The following is a 14,956-nucleotide window of genomic DNA, read 5'->3' as shown; positions in this document are numbered from 1 at the left end:
GTCTAGCATTGAATGGGGAGGTTGGTGGCTCTGCATGTGGCAGGGGGGTTGGAGATTCATGACTCTTGAGGTCCCTTTCAACCCTGGCCGTTCTGAGATTCTGTGATATCCTAATCTGGACTGTTTTTCACATTTAAAACATAAGAATAATAAAAACCCATAACTTTCCCTTCCTGTAAAAAAGCTCTGTAAAAGTGCTTTCCGGTGTTACTATTCAGCTGATTTTTTTCTACAAAACAAATAGCATTAATATTTGTTACATCTGTATTATTTTCTTTTCCATAACTATATACATATACTCTTACCTACCCAAGGAGAAAAGGCTGCACACAATGTTTTTGCAGGCTCCTTTGAGAGGAAATTTCAGGAACATTCTCACAAAGATGAGCAAGTGATGAGAAAGCAGTTCTTACCTATTTGAGCAAATGAGTCTGACCACCCAAGGACAATCCAAAGCATTCACATTTCCCAACTTCTGAACAACTTCTTGGGCAAAGGCAGAGTTCTTTAACTTGAATGCCACTTGCAAACTCCTAAACTGAAATAATACATAGAACTGGGACTGCGTGTTTAGTTAACACTGCGTAGCATCTTCCATCCTAATATCCTGTTTTGTTTATAGCACTCAGGCTTGTTGCTTAAATAGAAGATTTCCAGCCATGCTGTTCTTAACAATCAAACCAGAGCACATATTTGTTTTTTTGGGGCTTTTTTTTTTTTAAGCAATTGTATCACTTGTACCATTAAAGGCACTTGAGATTTTCCATGTCCTTACATAGGAGCTGAGGCACAAGCTGGAGTGATGGAGGTAAATTTTCTAAAGCTCAGACCATTGAATCCTCCTATGAAAAAATCCATCCAATCTACCTGAAAATGTAGGCTGCCAAAAGTGGCTGGAATATGCTTGACCCCAAGACTTAACAGAGAGATAGGGATTGCTGGGTCTTTGCTTTCATGTCAGTACATAGCAAAATTATCTGTTTTCATGTGCCTGGTTCACATAGGAGAACTATTTTCAATGGTATCCATTAAGCCATTAATTCAAGTGAGAAGTCTCTGCCAGTACGTAATGATTTTAACCTTTCTCACAGCTATTTAAAAAATCAGCCAGCCATGTGAGATTTCTGAATTTTCCCTACTTGTTGGTAGGGAGAGTCTTTTTTTTCTTTTTTTAAATAAAGGGAAGTTATGATAAGCCATAACAAAAGAGTAAACTAAATACTCCAATAGAAGATTCCAAAATTAATTTTATTTGTTGCAATTCTAATGCCCTTGTGCAATGCTAGACAAGTTACTCAAAACAGACTTTTCAGACATACTCAGCAACTGGGGATTTCTCATTGCCTGACTGGATTTTTCCCCACCCTCAAATAGGATGTAATAACTCACACCAGTGAAAGCTGTTCAGTAGTGCTTTCTTTTTGCTAACATCTAAGTTCATGCCCAAATTTTATTTTATAGAAAATGGCAAGGCAGTTTTCAGTCCACAGGTGACATAAGACATTTCTGAAAGTACATCAAAGTTTACTGATTCTTTTCTTGAAGAGGGAAATTTCTGAACACAGGTTTTAAGAGCAAGATATTCTTATAATAATGTCCGTAAAAATCTATTTTTTCCACTCCATTTTTTAAAATTAAGCTGCTTACTATGTTTTTTAAACAAAATTTGGATTTTCACTGATAAGAGATTGTTAAGCAAATAGTACATCAGATCAAAAAGAGGATCATGCTGAGAATAGGCTTCAGTGCAGAAGCAGCAACCAGAATGACATTGGAGATATTCTCCAGCCACATGGACAACAGACTATCAGCAAAGGCAGTCAGCCTGCATGGCAAGCTCCTTTCTGCAAATAGTACCTCGCTATCTAAAAGCATGGGAAGAAATGCCTATTTGTAAATGAGTTATAGAACTTTACTAGATATAGGAAATGAAACATGGACTTAAAAAAAAAAAAAGTGAGTTATCTAAAAGAGAAGACTAAAGGATGTTGCAGTATTTGCATTCTGAAAGATTTAATCCCAACACTGATTGTTCTACAGCTTTTCCAAGAAGGAAAGAACAGTACAATTGAAAACTTACTTAGAGGGAATCATACCCCTCGATCTCTATGGTTTCTTCTAGCCTACATAAAATTCAAGAATTTATAAAAATACCTTAAGCAGTTGCTGATTTCAAATGAAACACAAGGTACTTTTTTTTATTTCCCAAATATTATACTGAAGCCAATTACAACAAGAGTATTTTCCACGCAGGAGATTGAAATGTAACTGTTACCAAATTAATACAAAAAACTCAGTTTCCTCTTGTGTTCCGTTTCATTAGAATCCCTTAATGGATCTATAAATTAAAATATTACTGCCGTGTATTCTTGTGATACACATGCCTATGTAAAAATAGCAATGGAATCCTATTCTGTATACAGAGAATGGAAATAAATTAACGCTTGTGTAATATCCATGAAACATAACACTCTGAATAGTACTGGAGAATAATTAGATTTGCATATACTCTCTCTTCCGAACACCCATACACTATACTATTTAGGGATGATTTTGAAAACCATAATTAAACAGTCAGGAAGACCCTGGAAAAGTAGCAGAACCACCAGAACCATAAAAGTCACAGGGAGAAAACAAACAAACAAGCCCTTGGCCGCTCATTTGGGCTACTTAATGAGTTCTGGTAATGCCAGTAAGTTATGGATCGGCAAAGAGCCGAGTCATAAGCTCTGCTGCTCTAAAACTTCAACAACTGCATCACACTTTTAACAAACAAATCACTGTTGACGACTTGTTCAGCTTACCGAAATGCATTTACCTCCCAGAGAGAGACTTGTCAGCTCAATCTATAGTTAATAATTCCTTTCTGCCTGCTCGTTTATCCTTCCCAAAACGCAAGGAGAAATATGATTCCCGAAGCTTCTGCTTAGCCCCTCTGACAGTCTCAAAGGGATTTTCAGGGGCTGGGAATTTATCACTGTGCTACAGTGTGGGATCCTTACTTTGTGCCTCGTTGCCATCAGGATTGCAGGTACAAAGAGGGCCTGGGTGAATGATTGAATGTGACCAACGCTGTGATGGCCAGAATCTGGGACAAAGAAATGCATTCTCTAAAATACAGCCAAGATGCTGCCTCTCCTCCGAATACGTTCATCGATCGCATCAGCTCTTGTCGTGCCACTCATGCAGCACAAAGCAGGTGGAAATTATTCGCTCTTCCCCACTGGGGATTCCCTCAGCAAATGTAACACCGGATTAGCCAGCTCATAAGTTGTCTTCCCAAGGTTCCCAGGGCTGAGGAGCACAGCCCGTGCCAAAATGCACCCGGTGTCAACTCACAGCTCTTAAGGGAGGCTTCCTAATTGCCATAAATTAGCTGCTGTTACTTGCTTTACAGCAGAGAAGCAGGAAAGTGGTTGGCTCTCATTTTGCCCTCAACTGGAAGTAGCAAAGGACACGCAGGTTTTGTCAGCATCCTCCAGTGCTTGGAGAGGAGCCCCTTATTCCTGCAAATCCAGCAGTCAGCCCGCAGAGAGGGGGGGCACATGACCAGGATCACAGATGCACAACTGTATCTGTTCTGAATCATCTCACTTCTAAGGCACTGACGGACCCCGTGCTGCAGCCATTCTGAATCTAACCCACGTCTTCTGCTCGAACGTGGGGCCACGGGCATCCTCAGCCCTCTTCAACAACATTGTGACCCTCTGAAACAACAGAAAGATACTTAATAAATACAGCCAGGGGAAACCCCTGTATGTAAATAGCCACATGACTAAATTCTGCCCTTCATCTCACACCCATACAACTGAGAGGAAAAAAAAGGCCAATTTCAGCCTCAAGGTAAACAACTGGTGATGGAAGTAGAGCTGCTATTTACACCAAGGTTGAGCCTGATGCACTGGAGCTACGTAAACACAACTCAGCACAGTATCAGAAGATATTCTGACAGGCTCTGCAAAATTTTAAGGTAAAACTGTCTCTCTGCCTAGGAGAAATACAGGCATTCAAGTCTATCCCTTTGCTATAGATTTTGCTACAGCTCCTGTAAAAGTCTATGGAATATCATCAAGTGTCTCTGCAGTCTTAACCAGTACAGCCATAAGGAACTAGTACTTGCAGGCTCCTCCTGGTTACTCTATCAGATAAATCTGTTTGTTTGTCGTTTTATACATAGATAAATCATTATTATAATCTAGTAGCCCCTCCTTGATATTAAGCAGTGATTAACACTCAAAAAATGCCTTAAGTAGGGGGTTTTACTCCTCTGGTTACATGGTCGAACAGTCAGATCCTTTCCACTTATCTTTATAGTAATATTTCTCCAGGCAACATTTAAAAACAAATAAACTAAACTAAACGTATAAATAATAAGTGAAAGAATTTGGGCAGTATGTTGACATGATAAACAGGAACACTCAACACTTCACTAGCTGTTTACCAAACTATCAAGAAAAACAGAAACCATATAAGAAACAAAATCGGAGGACAGTATGGCATCACAGTTTCCTACCTCTTTGACTGCGTTCAGAAATAAAGGACATTACTCACAAAGGACTCAGAAGAGCAGTTTAAGGCAGCTTTCTGTAACAGAAGAACCACGTTGCAACCTACTTCTTTCATGTGGTTTTCTGAAGTAGAAGAGAGAGACTTTCTAGACTGCTTATTTCAGCTACCAGCTCTTACAGAAGTCCCTTTGCTGCCTCAAGCTTCAGGTGGGATCCATTGCCAGGTCTCCACCTGTGTCAAGCCTCACAGCTGCCAGGCTCGGTCCTAATGCCCATGCACATCATCACCTCCCAGGAAGCCTAACCTGTGCCTGATCCTTAGAATTCAAAAATAGAAACAGACGTGGAAACTGAGCACAGGAGCCACCTTTTCTTAGTCTTCTCTATCTGGACTTCCCATGAAATGCCTGAGAAAAGTCAGAGCGATTTTGGTTGTAAGGATGGCGTTATGCTGAACTCTTTCACCCTGAGTTACTGAAAGGGACTAAGGAAACTTTTTCAGGATTTTAATAGAAATAAATATTTATTCCGTAAAGTAGCACTGGTCCCTTTTACGTAATCTTATTTAGATTAATCCAAGTCCACTGTATTATGACTGTAAATAGCATATAAATATATGCTACCAATAAATAATAAGTAATGGGTAATCTGTGACTCAACAGACTGTATATTTGGGGGAAAAAAATTGTGAAGAAGGTAAAATAACTTCACACTTGTACATTAACTCGTATTTCCAGGTTTTGATACCAAACAATTTCATCATTATGTTTATATAATTTGGGTTTGTTTTGTTTTGTTTTTTGTTTTTTGTTTTTTTTTTGAAATACACTGCTTTTGATTAGGTTTATCCAGTGTTTAACAAAGCATTATATTCATCTCTTTTGTCTTCTGTACGTCAGCCCTTTTATTACAGTATAGTATCTTTTTGTTTTAATGCCGCTCTGTTGCGGATTGCCAGCTCATTAATTTTTCTGCTATAACACCCAAATCCCTTTCCTGATCAGTGTGCTGGATGATTGATTCCTTGCTCCCAGACTAATTTTTTACGTTGGACTGCATTTACCATCTGGTAGATAAATCACCCAAAACGCTCAAATTCTGAGCCTGGTTCCACAGTTCCTCTTTGTTTGCTCAGTCAGCAGCGTGAATATCACTTGCAAATGTGGAGGTTGTGTTCTCTCACCTGGGTAACTCTTCTACATTACAGACAGGGGTTTAACAAAGAGCACCGAGATAATTATATACCTCTTCTCACTTAACAAGAACAAACAAAAATAAGGCAGCTGTTCTCCATATTTTCTAGCCAAAATTTCAGTTTCATACCTATGACAACTGCAAGATTCTGATGTGAGAAAGACTATTTGTTACAGCTCAGAACTGACTGCACATTTCAATCATATATGCATATTTCCACAAAAGCATTCCATGTAGACATACAAACAAAGGGACATCCTTTGCAGATAGCCATGGGAGAAATACAATTAAACATCCTTCCCAATCCACCTTTTGTACAAGAAAAAAAAATTCTCTAATCTTAACTTGAGCCTGTCTATTTTATTTTCACTTTTATAACCCTGAAATTCCAGTCAAGACAGGAAAAAGGGACTCTGCCTTACAGAATTATCTAGGTAAAACTATGTGAGAAATGGAGGATGAAGGAAAATCTATCCTAAAACACCATGTTTTAAGAAGGTGACAGCTCATCTGCCCACCGCTGCACCTGGTATTATTGCTCAGGGGGACCCCATTGGCTTTTCTAAGGATGTTTTGTTGCTCCCCTCTGCCCTGGAGAACCCACCTGGCACAATGAACTGACCTCTGCCTCTCCCACAGGGATGAGAGAGAGGCAGCACACAACCAGAGTCAATGCTAATTAGCAAAATGTAAAGATTTAATTAGATCAGCGCTTCCCTGAGTTTTAAAGCAACAAAATGGTAACTACATACCAATTTTTATCAATCTATCTATGGAAATGCCTGTTGAAAATGCTGTTTGAGATGTCTTCATCAACCAGCTACTGACTTTACATCTTGGCCCTGAGACTTATGGACACTTTAATGATTAAAACTTTTATTTCCAAAAGCTTTCCCACATTTTGTATGCCTAATCTTTTTTTTTTTTTTCTGCATATGCACTGACACATTTGGCTAGCCCAGACCTCAAGCTTTTATGCTGCAGTTGGGAAGGTACTTGTTTGTACTAACATTTTAGAGAAAATTCAGCAACTTTTGCAAATGATGCTTATCTAATCATTCATTCTTGGTAGTTATGTGTGAAACTGTACGTGCAACCATGGAGAGCAAGTCAAACTCCCGTGAAGTACACCAAACACCTCCCTGTGCTTCAGGTTTTAGTAGTGGGGCACTTTCTCACCTGCTGCTGAAAGGGGTTTTTGGGTTTTCTACAGTCATATGTGAGTAGATGTGACAGCAAAACCTCACTGTGGGCCAGGTGCTCCTTCTCACATCATTAGATGCCATGTCATAGGAATTCAAGCAGTCTGAGGCAGGTTTTTTCATCTGCAATAGGCTGCTGAAACAGGGCCGAAATGTGCCAGTCTGGGAAATAAGCAGGGCTGGGCCCGGGGTGAGGCAATCAGAGTTCTGAAGGTTAAGCGTTTCATCCCAAACACACCATAGCACTCAAGGGCAGATTAACCGGAGCCAGCCGCCTCCATCTGCTCTGACACCGGTCCCATGTGGCTGGGTGAAGCGGAGGAGGCCCCGAGGCCTTGCCTGGAGGAGCTCAGCTGCCACCCGCCAGCAGGTCGAGCGCTGAGAAGGGGCAGCCCACCGCAGCCTCACACTGTGCCTCCGGAGCAGACTGCAGAAGCCATCTCACAGCCTGAATGTCCTTACGCTGTCTTGCCAAGCACTCCTTTTTAAGATGTTGATGCGTGCAGCAAGGTCCCAGCCTGGCAGAAGTTGGCTGTTGTAGCTAAGGAAAGGATAATTTCCCTTCAGAAAACTTACTGACAGTTCTGTCTTGTTCTTGATTTTCTCCTCTTTCATTTCACATGTTTTCCTGCTGGTCTTAATTAACGCTATTTCTGAGGCGTGGATGAGGATCCTGCCAGCTTGAACACTGTTATATAAAGTGACTGTTTCAAGACTGTAATTGCAACTAAATTTATTTTTATAATACTAAGTCAAAAGAGAGGCATTACGGGGATTTAATTTTATTTTGAACCTGATCCTTTAAACACTGTTGCTGTAACACATAATCTATTACCAGAAAAGACTCGTCTTTTCAGTCCTTAGAAATTGTTGCCTATAATTAGAAATGAAATTATCCTAAAATAAATCCTGATTTGCTAGTTAAACACCACCTCCTCACAAAACCACCCTTTGACTAGTAAGGCAGTTGCAGAGCAACTTAAAAAAAAAAAAATGGAGCCTTGGAATTGGTTTAATAATAACTTTGTATCTAGAACAGAGGCATGCACCTCTGCAAAACCCATGCAAACCCCTGCTCAGCGTCCCAGCCCTACCCAGTTGGGCCTGGGGACATAACGGGCTCAGAAAGAATTCCTCTGGTCACCTTGCTGGGTACTCAATGAGCTTTGCAGGCATCATGCCCCAGCTTCACATAAAACAAATGTTCCATGGTAAGAATCTTAGAGGAGACACAGATCTGACCCTTTCTTTTCATAAATAAATACACGCACTGAAGAACATATGACCTGTGATTCCCAAACAAATAACTAATTGTGTTACTAGGTATCTACCTAATAATGAAAGATTAAAGAATTCTGCCCTCAGATCCTCTTGAAGCCAACTGTGAAGTAAATTGGAACTAAAGATATGTTGTAGTTGTTCATCAAGACAAAGAAGCAGATAATGAGGTTCTTCAGGTAATTTTAATTTCATCAGATCACATTTTGATTGCTGAACTTACCCCTAAACAATTTTTTCTGTATCTTTTTATCCTTTCTGGAGGAAAAATATTACAAAAAGGAGAAACATTTTATCAAGAAATGGCTTCAAATAATAAAATTTACTGTGGTTTTCTTTCGTACTATATGCTTTTCTCTACACTCTAACAATCTACAGAATACAACTCCACACTCATGCTTTTCCTTTTTTTCTTCCCATGTTTTTCCTGTATTTCTAAAAATTCAAGATGATCTAAGAATAAATTACAGCCATTAGAAGAGAGAATTATTTAGTCTATAGCTGATTATTTATTTATTTTTAATTGTTATTATCTAAAGCTATTCTTGTGATAGAATTATTTTTATTTATTTATTTATTTTTAAAAGAATAACAAACAGAATTTCCTTGGCCTTTAGCTCTATTAGATATCGCAGATAGCTTACAAAAAGACAGGCTTATTCCTCAAAAACATAACATATCCTCTATCACCACTTTTGTTCCACAGCATCTGTAGGGTCTTACCAGAAAGGATAAGCTGTCATCTCTACAGTCAGAAAAATAGATCCTTTTTCAACGTCCCTGGTGCTCATCATTTTTTCTTCCCAAAAAGTTACATCTATAGTTAATTTGGAAATTACTTCTCCTATATCCTATATGGACACATGCCAAAATCTGGTTATAGGATGGAAAAGTCACAAGCACTTTCAGCTTGCTGATCAGTGATGGAACACGATTATCTCTTTACAGGAAAAAGGAAAATCCAGCCTCCTGTCAATATCTGTGCTATTCTCTGCCTTTCTCCTTCTTCACTCAAAGACCCTGACCACAGATTTTCCTTTTTCCAAATCCAAGTAAATATTAACTTTTCCCTTTATCCAGTGCACTGTCAATTCTAGAAAAAAAAACCAACCATCAGACTCTAAGTACAAATGCTTATCCTTACATCAACAGCAATAAAAGTGCCTGACAGCTCTTAATAAAGATGGTTCTTGTTTTCCCTGTAACAGGAGTTATCAGGAAGGTCTCGGTACAGAAGGAAGGTTCTCTTGGCAACATTTTTCATGACAAATATTGCTGCTCTTTTCTCCATTTCAAGAAACAGTAAAGAAATTGGATCCCATCCAGTCTCTTCAGTCAAGCTTCACTTACTCCATAGCAGCCTCAGTTCCCACTAGTGACAATGATGGAGTGACACCTGTTATGAGATGATTTTCTGTTATTCTGACACTTTCAATTCCACTTTAATTACCTTTTCACTCTTAATTCAGCATAAGAATCTGCATCGCAAGGACATTCCATGGCTAAATAATTACACTATAGGGAAAGAAATACGTGCATGGTGTTCTCTGAGTATTAATTTCTCTTTTTAATCGTTCTCACTTTTTTCTTATAGCTGATTTGTATTCATGCCTTATGATAGTTTCTCAAAGTGATATGTAACCTGACTGAGTCTAGATCATTTACTTCAGAAGTTCAATTGGCACAAACACATATCACAGTTTACTTGGCTTGACTGTTGTAATTCATCTGCAGGAACATAAGTCATAGTCTCAGATAAAATAACCAATTATTCAAGTCCCATATACCATTTCAGATCAGGTTTGTCTATGCAAACAAACAAACAAACAAGACATGTATTACTTAGAACAGCTAGGCTAATTTACCTGAACTTGCATCCCCAAACCATCCCCTGCTTTTCCATTCTTGCCAATCTGACTTCACACTATTAACACAAATTGATTTGGTCTTGTATAACGTAGAATGACGCACTAGAACCAAAAACCCCACTTAGTTAATCTTTACAACAACAATCAAAGAAAAAAATAAATAAATAAATAAGGCACAGAGTATGCCTGTTCCAGCAGTTAAGCACAGATAAAAGCCAGGCTTGAGGCTACATCAGATTCTGGCTGACAGAGTCACGCAGAGCTCAGGCACAAACAAGGGCGAGCTCTGGCAACAGAGAGCGTCTGAGTGTTTATGTCATCCCACATTGCTTTCATGTGGACCAGGTGGACTGGGCACAGCTTTATGTTCTTCCCTTGCACAGTAGGGACAGAATGGATCCAAGCTTCGGATAGTGCAGAAGCCTAGACTGATAAAGAGTGTATACACAACTCATTTTGGCCAACCCACTCTTCAGCTCAGCTTTTCACTTTGCAGAGTAGATGTTATCAATGTGAGTAGCTTTAGACTCCTGCCTATCCTAAGGAAAAAGGTGAAGTACTCAACTGCAACAGCTCATACATAATAGATAACACATCAGAAAATAGTGATATTTTATCCTGGTTTGAACTCAAAAACTGCAATTAGCCAATAAATGTAGACAGTGTTTTTGAAAGAGAGCCTATCCTGGATGTATCCTAGATGCTTCTGAGATTGAAAACCTTGCAAAGGCAACTGAGTAGTCACAAGCACCGAGTTTGTGCCTCAAACATTGTGCTCCTAACTCTAACAGATCCTTGTTTACTAAGTTTTTGGCACTTACTTTTTAAGCTTCTCAGTGTCTCATCCTGTTAACTATCAAACAGTTTTGGAAGGAAGGAGACATAGCAAAGGCAAGGGCCACGCTCAAGGAGAGAGCAAAGCAACATATTTCAAGCATTGCTACTTTGGTTTGGCTTCAGTGACCTTTGTTTTTACCACTTCCTACAATCCCCACAAGTTATTAAGCACTGAACAAGACAGCAGCCCTAGCAGTCCACACACAAACTACAGATGATGTGTTATTCTTCACTGCTGGTCCTTGATTACTGCAGGTAATTTAAAAAATACATTATTATTATTATTATATAACGTATTGAAAAAATACGTTACGTGCACCACATCAAAGTAGTAAAGAGATGACTTGTGCAGATCATTTTTTTCTTAATACGTTTATGCTGTGCCACTTCTGCTGACACAGCAATGATAATCTTGGGGATCCTTGCTATGGTGCCTGGAGAACAGACTTGATACCATCTAACAAAATAATGGAAATAAAGAGTGCCTAATTGAACAACCTCTGCTGCATGACAAGGATATGGGGAAACAACAATATCAGCAGGAGAGAACAAGGACAAAGACTTTCAAATTCTGAATGACGGCAGATTCATCAGTGCTAGAAAGCAAACAAGAGGAGAGGACCAAACAAAAAAGAGATCTTTTTTTATCTATGTTACTACACGCATCTCTAGCAACAGTGACAGAAGACATATTTTAAATGCACTGCTCCCTTGTTGAGTTTGTGCAAAAATCAACAATTAGTGTAATTTCTCTCCTTTGTTGTTATACTACTTGGAGTTATTATCATATTCTGGGGATGTTCCTGCCTTATCTGCATGAGACTGCCATCTCCTGTTGCTCTTCCTGCTCACCTTCTGTGCCCTTCCCAAATCTTCTATCTCTAAAGCTCTGCTCACACAAGGAGCAAGCACGCAAGCACAAACACATTTTGAAAATGTACATAAACGTGGCTAATTCTTGTTATCCCTTGTGAGTTGTTCCCATTCTCAGCTTTCTATCTTTTCTCATGCAGCTTCCTCACTCTCTCCTTCTCATGTACAGGTCAACCGACACTTTCCGCTCCCATCCCTTCTCAGGGCCCTCTTGTTGCTCAGCATCACGACACTTTCAATCCACTTCTGATGTCTACTCTTCCTTTCTCATCCTATCATAATGCATGAATTTTGCTTGTGCTTGCTGTACTCCTGATGTTTCACCAGTTGATGTTCCCTGCTTCACCGCTCTCTTTTGTCCATTTTCACATTCTCTGTCTAATTTACTCTGTGAATTATTCCAGGGTAGAAACCATTTTTCTAAAGCATACTGAAACTTAAGGTAATGTGTATGTGATAAAGGATTGTTCCCCTATAGCTTTCTCTGCTGTTCTGTCTAAAAATTTATAAGCTTTTTGACAGCTTATAGTTCTATGCTCAATAAACAGCGCATCATACTCTTCACTATCACCCTACACACAGGATGGATACTTTCCTTTGTCCAGCTCCCCCCCTTCCTCTCTCTAATCAGCATTTTCCATCTACTTCCATCTTCAAGCTATTTCAGAGACATTATGATTGTTCCAAAGAAAGACTTTAATGCTCCTCAGAAGGGTAATCCTGTGGAAGACCACGTGTCCTTTACTTTTCCTTGGCCTTATCCAGTCCTCAATAAGCTATTTTGAAACAATTTTATCTTTGCAGACATTGCTCAAAGAGACTTTAAGAAACCAAGGGCAGCATATGGCCTATAAGACTCATAGGAGGTGTGTGAAATCATCCCAACAAGCATATATGATCACATAAAGGAAGGAGCAGCTGAAGTACTTGCCAACAGAGATATATTGCTGCTAACTGGAATCCCGAGTGCTCAAATTTAAAGCAAATCTTACTGCAATGCACTGAATTTGGGCAGTTGCTATAAAATGAACCCCTGTGGCTGCAACACACCTCACACGGGGGATCCATCCAGACTGAAACTGAAGAGTGTAGCGCGGGGATTCCCAAATGCATCTTATAAACTAAATCTATCTTATACATCCTTTCCCAGTCCCTATTAAGAACAAGACTGACAGACTACCAGAGCAGATAAGCAGCTATCACACCATCCTGCTTACAGCCATTGAGTACCAGAAGCGCTGCACAAGATGACTACAAGTAAAGCTGGCAATAAGATAACACCTCTAAAACATCAACCCTAACATTTGGTGCCCGTTCTCTTTTACAGAAACAAAACAAAACAAAACCTACATCCCACCAACTTCTGTTTCATCCAGCATTCTAATTAAAATCAAGTTATTTCAGTTTTCTCACTTAGCGAAGTAGGGACCGACAGATAAACAAATGCACAGAAGTCCACATCACATCACCAATTAATGGCAGCAATGTCCTAATTCTCTGTTTCTTGCTCTAAATGCTTGATTATATGATCCTCCCTTGGCCAGTGATGATGCCATTATATCATAATTTAACAAAAGATGGAACTGCAATGCCTGGGCAGAAGGGAGAGAAACAAGGCTAGAAAAGCCATCTGAATTTTTATGTTATCTGCCTATGCTGTCCACCTTGCAGTGCTCTTTTGCTACAGCAAACTCTTTCTTCAGCAACTTGCTCCAGAGGAATTAAGGAGAGGACTTCAGCATTTCCTAACAATTTAACAGAAAAAAAAGGTAGCTACATAACCGAGTGGTGAGGAAGTGCTACAGCCTCAGGGACCAACACAAAAAGTTTAAGAAACTGCTCCAGGGCATTCGGTCAACCTGATACAAGCATCAACATGACAAAGTAATAGTCAAGGTCTGGATTCTGCTTCTCTGAGCACGGGAAGTAATTATGTGAGTCCCAACTTTTGAAGAAAAAGCTGTCACAGAGTTCTAAATTCGTTGCTCTGTGCAAATAGCAAGCGGTGCAAGGCAGTCCACTGAGAACTGCTGATGCTCCACGTGTACATACAGGGGAGTCATCTCTGGCAGGGAGGGACCTACCAGGTAAAACTTAATGAAGCGATACTGGGATAAGCAAAGGGAAAACCTGCCCCAGACATCACATGTTGATATCAGGCTCTTTAAAATCAATGTGGAAAACCGAAACATCGCAATCACGTGTGAACCAATTACCACACAGCAGAACCCGACTATTGCTGCCTTTTTAAGCAGAATTTTTCTTCCACGTTTTTACAGTGACACCGCAACCGGTGCCTGCCATACGTGTTGTAGATGGCACGTATATCTGCTTCTGCCTTTTTGTACTTGATGGTGTCAGCCTGGATGCCCTCTTCCAGCAGTGTTTCCTGAACAGCAGTCTCCGCACATCCCACATTGTCTTAGAAACTTCCTCCGATGTTTCTGATATTTCACACTCGCCCTCGCTGATTTGTGCCCCTGCTCTGCTCCAAAGTCCCACACGTCTCTGACGGCTGAGCCGCTAATGCCGGCGACACATTGACCTATTAACCCCTCCTAAAGAACGACCACAGTATTTCTGCAAACACAATACAAAAGTCGGGCAGCCGCGCCGCGACGGCGTTGCGGTACAACGCGCGGACGACCAACCCGGATGAATTCGGACCAAATAAGCACACCGAGTGCGGGTGGCGGTGCGGTTTGTTCCCCACTTTGTCACGGTTGCGGTCCTTTGCCTCGAAGACGGAGCTCCCCGTGCCTGGGCTCAGTTCTGCGCCCGCTGCACACAATGGGGCGGGCGGCACGAAGCCGTTCATCGCCTCGGAGAAGGCACGGAGCGGCGCTTCGGCCCTTTGTGGGGAGCGGCGCTTGGGAGGGGGGGAAAGAGAACGACCTGCCCTCACCAGGAGGGGCTGGAGGGGAGAAACGAGCCCTGCTAGCGAAACGGAAACTTCATGCGGTATTTACTTTGCTCTGCTTTACAAACGCCATATCCCTCCCGATGCACGACAACGCGCTGCTGTCACGCCGAACCAACGCGCTGAAACCGCGCCGCGCCAGCATCTCCCCATCTGTCTATCTGTCTGTCTATCTATCTCCCCACGCACGGAGCCAACCCCATCCCAGCGGCGCTCGGCCGCCCGTCCCTCGCCCCGCGCAGCGCCCAGCGGAGCCCCCGGGGCAGCGGCTCCCCT

This window comes from Meleagris gallopavo, chromosome 3 (genome assembly GCF_000146605.3).
Source record: "Meleagris gallopavo isolate NT-WF06-2002-E0010 breed Aviagen turkey brand Nicholas breeding stock chromosome 3, Turkey_5.1, whole genome shotgun sequence".
Taxonomy (NCBI): Eukaryota; Metazoa; Chordata; class Aves; order Galliformes; family Phasianidae; genus Meleagris; species Meleagris gallopavo.
This window is presented reverse-complemented; position numbering follows the sequence as displayed.